Below are 11574 nucleotides of genomic sequence, written 5' to 3'. Positions count from 1 at the left end.
GGATGAGAGTAAAAAATGTTTCTTTGTTTCTTTTAGTTTTTTTAACTCAAAAAACTTAATTTTGGGGGTGGAGTAGAAAGATGACTATTAGTATTCACCAGCAGAATAAAGTTTAAAGAAAACGTATGATTATCTAGCAAAATCTTGTGACCTAAGGACGCAATGACAGTGATAGCAAACACCTGTGGCCTGCTGTGGCCTATACAAAGACTTCTGTACCTTGTTTGATTTAAATCCAGGCAAGGCCGGGCACGCTGGCTCACGCCTGTCATCCCAGCAATTTGGGAGGCTGAGGTGGGCAGATCGCTTGAGCCCAGCAGTTCAAGACCAGCCTGGGCAACACAGCAAAAACCCATGTCTACAAAAAATATAAAAATTAGCTGGGTGTGGTGGCACGTACCTGTAGTCCCAGCTACTATGGAGGCTGAACTATGCTGAAGTTCAGCTACTATGGCTTGAACTTCAGGAGATCAAGGCTGCAGTGAGCCCTGTTCACACCACTGCACTCTGGCCTGGGCAACAGAGCAAGACCCTACCTCCTAAAAAAAAAAAAAAAAATTGAAGGCAAGATTGTGTGGATGGCACAGGAAGAGTTGGTGAAGTCGAGAGAGATTTTCTGTCTGCTGAGGTCAGGATGCACGAGCAGGGCACCTCCTGGTGATGGAGGAGAGGGTGGAGCTATGAGACGCCTGGGAAGGACCCCCAATGCTGGGCCGAAGGTGGAGAGGGAGTTACACTCTAAGGCTAGCGGAGAGTTTAGACATCATGAACTCGTGCGATGCTTTCTAAGAGCCTGCTGCATGTAAATCATCTTTGTGGTTGGTTTCCTCAGTCACAAGTTTTCCTTTCTACATTTTCCTTTGTGATTTTAGTGGAAAGTCACAGTTCAAAAGGTAATGCAGTCTCCAACCGTCATCACTAATCTCCATGGAGGGGCCGGGCGCGGTGGCTCACGCCTGTAATCCCAGCACTTTGGGAGGCCGAGGCGGGTGGATCGCGAGGTCAGGAGATCCAGACCATCCTGGCTAACACGGTGAAACCCCGTCTCTACTAAAAAAATACAAAAAATTAGCCGGGTGCGGTGGCGGCGCCTGTAGTCCCAGCTACTCCGGAGGCTGAGCCAGGAGAATGGCGGGAACCCGGGAGGCGGAGCTTGCAGTGAGCTGAGATCGAGCCACTCACTCCAGCCTGGGTGGCCGAGCCAGACTCCGTCTCAAAAAAAAAAAAAAAAAACCACGGGGGAAAGGAGGAGGACTGTTAGATCATGCTGTGATGAGAAATCTACTGTCCTCCAACTTTTCTTCTGTTTTAGATTGTGTTTGGTTGGCTGGTTGACTTTTCTGTGGCTATGAAGATTTTTTTTTTTTAATACTCAGTAATGTTACTGTAATATCTTCAGGAGTAGGTGTTTTTGTAAAACACCTTTTAAAAACGCTTTGTAAAATTTTAATATGAGAACATATTTCCTTTCTTCATGTCTGAATAACTGCCATGAAGTGTACCTTGGAATATTACATTTTCCCCAAATCTTCCATTAATTTTTATGACGTATATTGGATTTTCTTGTTCTATCATTTCTATGCCTTTAGATCATTTCAATATTTTCCATATTTTTTCTCGTCTGTATTTTTTTCTGCTCTATTTAATGAATCACTAGTGCTTTATTTGGCTTTTTTGGCTCCTACTTCAAATCATCCATTGAGCTATTAACTTCAATGATTTTATTTCTCATTTCAAAAGTCATTTCTCTAATCATTTTAAACAATTTTGATTTTGCTTTACTGGTTTTTTTAATCTTTTTGAACATATGAAGATGTTTATTTTGGTTTCTCACCCATAATTACTTTATTTGGGAGGATAATTATTTTCTGGTGTTCCTCATGCTGTTTGTGTCTTGTGTCATTGGGAACCTGTGTCAGGCTCACCCGCCATGGCCCCACCACCTCGAGAAGCTGTGAGGGATGGCTCCGGGGGAGGCTCCAGCAGTTCAGCAGGTGCGTGGGAGAAATCAGGGCCCCCCGTGTCAATAGTTCTTTCTGTTTCCAGTCATGGCCCTGCCCATTTGACAGGCTGTCCTTTTTTTTGTTGTTTTTTTGAGATGGAGTCTCGCTGTGTTGCCCAGGCTGGAGTGAGTGGCCAGATCTCAGCTCACTGCAAGCTCCGCCTCCCGGGTTCATGCCATTCTCCTGCCTCAGCCTCCCGAGTAGCTGGGCCTACAGGCGCCGCCATTACGCCTGGCTAGTTTTTTGTAATTTTACTAGAGACGGGGTTTCACCATGTTGGTCAGGATGGTCTCCATCTCCTGACCTCGTGATCTGCCCGCCTCCGCCTCCCAAAGTGCTGGGATTACAGGCCTGAGCCACCGCGCCCGGCCTTTTTTTTTGTATTTTTAGTGGAGATAGGATTTCACCATGCTGGCCAGACTGGTCTCGATCTCCTCACCTCAGGTGATCCGCCCGCCTCGGCCTCCCAAAGTGCTGGGATTGCAGGCTTGAGCCACCGCACCCAGCCTGTGCTATTTTTTTAAGACTTAAGAGGAGAGATTCTTCTTGCTTTTCTCCTCTGTATTGCCTACTCACTTCACAGACAATGAGGAGAACATTGTAATTCTTGTTTTCTTGCAGGTAATGCAGTTCCAACCCCTTCAACGACAGCAGAGTGACCCAGACCACCTTCCTTGAGAATTTCAGAGCTGCAGCCCACAGCCAGAGCCACGGTGGACTCAGCTCTCCACCCCATGGTGATATTACAATTCTTGTTGTGTTCCTAGCCATGGGCTTGTTCACCTCGGAGTGGCAAGGGCGTGGCACAAACAGCCCCACATTTCCATTCTGTGTTATGAAGTCCAGGTAACTTTTCAATGTGTGTGACAGACAGGTGAACAAATGGCTTCTCATCATCTTCATCTGCTATTTAAAAGGGCTACTCCCTCTTAGTCTGAAGCTGTAATCATTTATTCTGATTCTGATTCTACATCGATGCCCGTATCTTGTCCAGGGATTGCCCCGCATATGTCGTGAACCTGGGGGTAGGTCTCTGTTACTACGTAGCCTGCACCCAAGAGGACTCCCCTCGGTCCCGCTGTCCATCTCAGGGTCTTTGGTGTCTGGTCAACCTTGGACCATCCCTCTGTGTCGTTATTTTAGTCCTTTCCATTTAGGTCATCTGATGTAACATTGTCCTGTTTGCATTTGAAATTGATGCCTTTAAATTTATTTGGAGTAAATCGCTGATACGATTCCACCAGAAACCAACTGCTGCAGCTAAAATAGTATTTGCAAGCACAATGACATAGTCTCAGTAGCTTAAAAGCATAACCGTTAGTCAGGCTGATAAATAATTAGCATGCGTTGGTGCTTCCTCATATAATCAGTTCTTAAAATAAGATTTCTCTATGTCAACACAAGACATCATACTTGAAAGTTCTAGCCCAAAAAGTCCATCTTTTGATTTTGTAGAAAGAAAATGTCTTGTTTAAAATATGTACAGAACAGCAAAAATAGTTAACTTTCTGCCAATTTTATACAATGCAATGTGATTTATTTTCCAGCAAAATATCATTTCTGACCCACAAGAAATAATCAACACCTAAGAAAATTTAATGAAATACATTATTTTCTATCATGATGTGATAATTGACAAATTAACTGGTATTACCACTGAAATCATTTTCTTCATGTCCTTTATACATATTTTTGTGACTGATACTTGTTGAGACTTGACAATTTATAAGTCAGATTAAAAATCTCAGGAATTAGCTGACAGAAATTCCATTTGAGTTTAAAATAGTTCCCGCTGAGCTTATTATATATTATCAGGGCAGTAAAGATTATGAAGTCAGGTCCCAAACTTATTTGACCTACAAAATGATTTATACCATCATGTGAATTATAAATAATAGAGTTTGGGGGAAAAGCCTTTATAAATCAAAGGGTGGAATAGGTTTTAATAAAATCACATTGACATGTACAATACTGTGAGAGAAAAAATAATGTTTTTTACAGAGACTAATACATACTTGAGAAAATAACTTTAGATGCTGCATCTTGTTACTAGTTCACAGGGAGGTGTAGAGCCAGAGCTACATCTAGAGATACAGGAATGTATAGAGAGAAACCACGAGAAAGAGAAAAGACACGGAGAGAGAGAAGAGACAAAACAGAAATAGAGAAAGGGAGAAAGGCAGGAGAGGAGACGGCAGCAGAGACAGACAGTGGGGGGAAGAGAGAGAACAGCGGAAAGCAAGAGAAACAGGGAAGGTGGGGAGTTAGAGAAGGAGAGAAACAGAGACACAGAGGCAGAGAAAGGGAGAGAGGGTGGGAGAGACACAAAGTGGCTTCATTTTCATTCAGAAACTAGGACTCCCTGAGCAGCCCAGGGGCCTTCTCTCTCCTCATTGTACACACGGACTCCCGGTGTCTCCGTGCTCTGGCTCTGTGTAGCTCAGCGTTTCTGTTGCTCATGGTAAGTGGAGTCAGCTTGAACGCTGGTCGCAGCCTTTGCTGGAGCAAGGCCTCTGTCAAAGCAGGTGTATAGCTGTGCCTGAATCCCAGTCTTGTTTATTTCCAAGTCTGCTCCTTTAGGCTTTGAAATATCTTGTCCCCTTCCCTGTATCTCCATGAATACACAATCTCTTATCTTTCCATGTCTCCCTTTTGCTCCTCAACCTCTCCCTTTTTCCTTTCTACTTTCCTAGTTCCCCCAGCATATCACCCGGGCCCTATGTGACACGTCCTCTGTGTGGAACTGAGAGTGACTCGCTTCTCCTGATGGGACGCTTTCAGGTGCAGTGATTTGTGGCAGTAATGGTCTCAGGACTGTGTCTGGGGCCCTTGTTTGCCACTCCATGATAGTGCGTAATGCCTGACTCAGTGGCCTCACAACCACGTAGCTTTCCTTGTGGTTGCTCTGTCAGAGTGGCCCGTGAAGGGACCCCAGGGGTGCTGAATGTTTCTAACTCAGATCTATGGAGGGAACGCTTGCGTCCAACTGCACTGGACAAATAGACATGGAAAATGAGAAACTTGAACCCTCAGCCCAAAGTACAGTCAGACCGGAGTCTCTACGGAGGAGCTAAAGGGATTTCTTATCTCTTTAACTATAGAGTTTTTAGATGGATATAAACAAGACTCTAAATCTAATTGTGTTTTTGCAAAATTGTGATGTAGATTGAACCCCCAGGGCTTCGAGGACGTCATGTACAAATGACAGCACTGTTTGAGAGGTAGTGGGCTGCCAAGCTTTAGAATGGAGCTGTTCGGAAAATGAAGATGAGTTTTAGACACTCGTGTTCCGAAATCCCTCCCATGTCTCCCTTGCCAGTGAAGCTGTTCTCCAGTTTCTCCCGAGGGAGACAAGCCCCCTTTGCTGGAAGACTGCAGTTGTTTGGGTGAATGGTTAGGGAATTGAAGGGGAAAAAAAGGATATCCAGAACTCACCCCAAAGAGAAACATGAACACATGAACAGATGCCTTGGGGTGGGTGGTGTGGCTCATGTTGAATATTCGTCCGAGGACACCAGTGGTGGAGGAGCTCTCGAATCCGGTGGACAAGGGAAATCATCTCTGGGTACTTCTTTGTCTCTCTGGGTTCAGTTTGGTTTGACTTGTTTTTGACTTTGTCTTGTTCCCATAGTTAGGTTTTGCCACCATAAAATGAACGAGGGAGCTGTCCAACATCCCAGCATATAAAACAATCCACGCCTAAGTTGTACTTCCGTAACAAAATGAACCTCTCTTTAATGATATCTCCTTAATCACCTTTCCAAAAATTTCAGTGGTACTTTCAGTGATTAATTCAAATGTTCTATTAAATTTTGAATCAACGTTGGTAATATATATTCTGTGTAGAAAATCAAGCTATTTGTCCAGGCTTCTGAATTAGATGATATAACGCTACAGTTGCATGCATTACTAGCCTATAATACTTCATCTCTTCTATATCTATGGTTATATTATGTTTATGTTTTCCTCATTTCTAATTATATTTTCTGTTTTTGCATTACTGTGCTCAATACCTTTTTTGTTTCATTTTTACAAAGAACCAGGGTTTATACTTACTTATTATTTCTACTTTTCGTTTCTTACTTTATTAATTTAAACTTTTTTCTTATTATTTTATAGTTTGTGTTCCGTTTGGTTTATTCTGGTGATGTTGTTCAAATATGATACAATGGCAGGAAAATTTTCCTTTTTATTAAACTGCACAACCATTGATAACTAAGCATCATTTTAGTAAGTGGTACTCTGTTTTTCATTGAATTCTATGCAATTTACAATTGCATTTTTTGGTGTAAGGATATCTTGGAGAGACTTGAGTAACTTCACAGACGCTAAAGGTTTATTGTTTTTATTGTTAATTGGTATTTTTATTAGATTTTTTTAAAAGGTAATCTCCAGCATTTCAAAATTACTTTGTCAGTCCTTGAAAAAATGTTGGAACTTCTCCATGGACATAAATATTGATTTTAGTTATGTATAGGCTATATCATTTCACAGACGTTTGTTAAACCAAATGTGTTTATTATATGTTTTTGTTTCTCTATATTCTTACTAATTTTTGCCTTATTATATCAGCTATATTCTAGAAGAGATGTATGATTATCATCTACCAAGATTATAAATTATAAAGTTCTCCCAAATTTAGAACCGTCTTTGCTTTGAAAATTGAACTGCTATTTTCTTTGGACTACAGTGGTTAATGTTTGGTATGCCCCCTTCATTATGCCATTTCATACCATATGAAATTTTATTTAATGTTTGTCTTCAACTTATTTCATGAATTCATGTTTTAATCTTAAATTTCACTTTGATGGATATCGGATTTGTTCAAGTTCTATCATTTAACTTTCAAACTTATTTTTATGGAACAAACAAACAAGTAATGTCCTTTAAGTATATCCTGTACAATATCTGAGATAGATATATAATATGTATCTCAGTATCTGAGATATATAATGCATGCCCATTATAGATACATGATACATATTTTTATATATTGGTTGGTGCAAAAGTGATTGCGGTTTTTGCCATTCCTTTTAATGACAAAAACTGCAATTACTTTGCACCAACCTAATAAAAATATATAATATATATTATTCTTTGGAAATTTAAAAATAACTTGTGTTCTGTATTTTATCTGGCACCCCTGACTACTGCTAGTCTGATTCAGTTTTTCTCTTTTGTGTAACTTTTTTTACTCATTGAGATCTTACCAGTTATTGTTTAGCTTTAGAGACATTAACTTTTATTATAATATCCCTGTATGTGTGCGGTTTGTTTTGTTTATTTTTCTTTTTGTTTTGTGGTTGCTGTTATTTTGTTTTTAATCATTGATCCTGAGAACTACTGAAGAAATCTGTCAATACGAGCGCTAGCCATTGTTTTGTTGCTCCAGAACTCAAGTGTGCCACACCCAGGGATCTGGAGAACAAGCCTTGTGGAAACACCCATTCAGGTGGATGCACCCTCTCCCTCCCAGCCCATGAGTCTCTGCAACTAACGATTTCCCCAGATGCTCCCCAGATCTGCAGCGTTGCCGGCTCTGCCGCTGACCAGGAAGCCCTCTGTGCTCCCATAGCCCTTTCAGAAACATGTGACCTCCTGAGATCCTAAGTCTTCCGCAGAAACAGCAGCTGCCCTGTGCCTCGAGTGGCAGCAGGACTCTCTCTGCCCTGGTCTCTACTTAGAGCTGGAAGCCTAGTGAGTCTGGTGGTAAAAGGAATGGCAGCAGATTCCGGGGTGACCTGAGAGACTTCCATCATTCCAAAGCTCCTCCATCACTTGTGCTTACCTGCGGGAGACCGAAGGTGTGACAACCTTTCAGCTTTAGCTTTGTCAGTATGGAGGGACTAGACTCTCCATGTGGACCCATGTCAAGTCACTCGTGGTCATCAACCTGCATATTGTTTTTTTTTTTTTTTTCTTACTGTATCACTTAGAGTAGCGTCAGGAAATGAAGCATTCATTTGAAATGACATTGCTCAAGAAGAGTTAATATTTGAAATGGCTTGTACACCAATCTTGTGTTTTTTCTCATACTCTTCTGATCATCTCCCTACTTCAGTTGGGACAACACCTAAATGAGGTGGCCCCTCAGCCTCCACACGTGGATACAGCACCACACAGGATAACTGCTTTTGGTGCGAATGCCGGGCCAGAGGGCAGGTGTGTGGAATTAGCCATGGACCCATGGTGCAAACTGGGAGAATGGGATACTAGTGAGATTTAGTCAGATACATTTCCCATCCTTTCCTCTCTTGGAGACCGAGGTGTGGTTCTACTTGCATCCCCCCAGGATAATTCCTGAGCACCAAGACAGCAGAGCTGGAAGACGGACCGGCTGCCTCTGTGAAGCTCTCTCACTCCCCAACCCCTCGCATTCACTGCTGGATGCTTCTCCCTCCCAGTTAAGCTGATACCTTGACATCATAGCCTTGGGCTGTGCCTTCTCCAGAACTTTGGCAAGGAGAGGGACTGTTTATAAAGGTGTAGGTTAGGGTGTGGGAGATGTTCAAGAAATAATTCTGAGACTAGCAGCAGGAGAGCCTTTCTCTCAAATCTCACTTACTCCAGACCTGATAAGGGGGAGAGTTTGGGTTGAAGAAAATGCAAGTAGATGTTCCTATTGTCTGGCTGCAATGAGGAGAACAGTTACCTTTAATCCAGGGATGTGGCTGTCCTGAGAGGGCCTGGCTGGGTGTTATGGGAAATAAATACCCTGGCCTTTATTGTTGCTTCCCTTTAGTTTCTTCCACCAAACCAGGTCTCCTCATTGAACAAACCCAACTGAAGCCAATGACAAGGAGGTTTGTTCTTGTTGTTGTTTTAATTTTGACCCAGATCACTTTAGAAAAGAATAAAACCTATATCTCACAGGGTAAATAGAACATAAGAGGCCAAGTTAAAAAAAAATCAAGCGAAGTTTAATTTTCAGCCTCTCTTTTACACTCATATAGATACCATAATCAATTAGCTGCAGCTCCCTGCAGGTCAAACCATCCCAATTGTTATCCCAACCTTACTATTCACTACAGTAACCAGGTCTACCTTCTCTCTGGTTGGTGAGCTCCAGCTCTGTGTATCAGCTCTCTGGGAAGCCATCACGGCCGCCCCCACCTTCTGGTACCATCACGCCCTGCTCCCGGTCCTCTGGCACCATCATGCCTCCCCCCACCACCGTCCTCTGGTGCCATCATGCCAGCTCCTGTCCTGTCCTCTGGTGCTATCAGCCCCCCCCCCCTTCTGGTGCTGTCAGGCTCCCCCCCTACCCCCGCCGCCCTCTGGGACCATCACGCCCGCCCCGTCCTCTGGTGTACTGTCATGCTTATTGACATCCAGAACCTCATTTTGGGGATGTCATTTCCCCTCCATTATCACTGGCCTTCAAAATCAGTTACTACTGAGCTCTTTAAGGATGTTGGAGTTCCCGTCACTCATGCACCTTAATTACCTGAGTGACTCCTGGACTCTCCTGGAGATGTAAGCAGAGGAGGCAGGTGGGAGCTGTTCATGGTCACTTATCCTAGGATTTCCATCCAAGCCTTTAAATACTTCTCTCTGCGTTATACCAGGGATGTTCAAGTACTGCACACATATTTGATACAGGTCGCCAGTTAGACCTAAATTTATCCAACTACTAGACACTAAACTGGATCGCCTTTCAGCTATGGAAGCTAATGTATTTATTTCAGAAAATCTGACAAGATCAGTTAAATATTCCATTCCTGTATGCCTTCTCTTGCAGCCTGAGAATCCACACATATCTCTACGTCTCCACTTCTGTTTTGACTTCCTAATCCCTCAGAAGAATGTCTCATATGGAAAATTAAGCTGCATCCATAATCCAGCCAACCAGGAATTTGGCAAAATGTGATCTTTTTACATACATCAAAATCCTCTGACAGAGACAGCACATGGTAAGACCAATTTGAAATGTTTAGGGCATGAAGCCTGAAAACAACATAACTTTCTGTTTCCAAGTTAAACCATTATGAGACTTGGAATAATTTTCTTTCCCTATAAATGTAATTTCCTATTCCTGTGTTTAAAACAACAGCACAAAAAAAAAAAAAATGAGGCCAGGCAAGATTAAACATAGCTGTGTTCACCACAAAATATTTCATACAGAAAGGTAAGAGTATGAAAGAAAAAATGAAGAGTAAAAACCACCTAAAACAGCTTAGATAGAGCTTGTTTGGCAGGATTTGATCTTGGGATGGCAGGAGCAATGGAAAGACAAAATCCAAATCAGAAGTAGTGCAGGTTTAGTTAATTAATTAATCAATTTAATTAATTTGCTGTGATATTTGACTGTATGTTTACAGTGAAGATGGGAATAGCAACATCTTTTATACTTTGCACATCAGCCTGTGTTGAACGAAATATGCTCTCACTGGGAAATGGTTGGATGGCCCTAGTAGGGATTCCATGAAGAGTTTCATTCTTCAAGTTGATTTGTCCCTGAAGGTGCGAGTGGTATTTCTATTTTTTATTTTTCCCAGATTTCTAGCTTAAATAAGCTATGTTTGTCATTGAGTTTTATCTGCCTGAATAAGAACAATGGCTCTTTCTTTTATTTGAAGACTCTGAAATCTGCAAAGACAGATTCCATGGCATAGAAGAAAAACAAAAGTGATAAATATTGTTCCTGAGTTCAACTTATTACAAAACAGCTGTGTTTTTCTGCAAGTTTTAGCTGTGCAATTTAAAAATCACTTTAAGAATTACTTTAAACTACTTCAAAGCATTTTATCTCATTAAATTCTCCCACTGATTGATTCCCAGGCTCACTTTCTCTCTGCTCCCATCAGCCTGATGTCTTCAAGCCAGGATTTCTTGGGGTTTATCTCACCAGATGCAATCAACTCAAGTTCCCTCTGTGGTGCCTTCTCATTTACCTTATGCCAAGTCACACTAAAATACTTGAGAACAATATCCATAAAATGTTCTGATATGATTTTCTTGTTGTAAGTTACACACTGTGAATCTGTAAACACAAGACAGAGATTCACATGTGTTGACATTGTTTGTGACTAAAGGGAACGTGGCCTCAGAACACACACATTACTTGGATGACATGGACATTATGCATTTTTGTACATTTGGATGCTAATTGAATTGGGTGCTTGCCTCCAATAAGAATGGTACTTGTTGGCCTCACTGTTAGAGATCTGGTTTTTCTGCACAGAGTTTTGTTGCACTTCAGGTCATTCCAACAGGTGGTGATGATGCTCTGTACATATGCACAGATGAGGGAGACAAACTAAAGATACTGGCTTTGTCTATACAAAAATTGTTATAATGTAAAATGCAGACAGGAATAATCCATTGCTATCTCTGACTTAGAGATATTGACTGAGAACTGTTTCCACAACACTAATTATGGGTACCAGGCATTGCATATACACATTTTGTGATAAGGGCTTTTTTAGCTTTATGCCAACCAACATCCTTCAGTCAGTTTTTAATGTGTGTGCCTGAAGGGAGGTGCCTTTCAGTGTTTCCACCTTGTCCACCAGGTCTCAGGGCAACAGACGAGATTCCTCCTCACAGCCTCTGCCTGATCAGCCTCCTG

General features: G+C 41.9%; 1 long non-coding RNA gene across 1 annotated transcript in view; it reads left to right on the top strand.

Annotated features, from left to right (window-relative positions):
- Positions 1 to 2624: 2624 nt before the first annotated feature.
- Positions 2625 to 11574, top strand: part of LOC105508656 — a 51027-nt gene continuing 42077 nt past the window's right edge. Inside the window, exon 1 of the long non-coding RNA XR_001001308.1 lies at positions 2625 to 2740. This is a non-coding gene — a long non-coding RNA (uncharacterized LOC105508656). The remainder of the gene's footprint in view (positions 2741 to 11574) is intronic.

Source organism: Colobus angolensis, unplaced genomic scaffold (assembly GCF_000951035.1).
Source record: "Colobus angolensis palliatus isolate OR3802 unplaced genomic scaffold, Cang.pa_1.0 Scaffold165, whole genome shotgun sequence".
Lineage (NCBI taxonomy): Eukaryota > Metazoa > Chordata > Mammalia > Primates > Cercopithecidae > Colobus > Colobus angolensis.
This window is presented reverse-complemented; position numbering and strand designations above follow the sequence as displayed.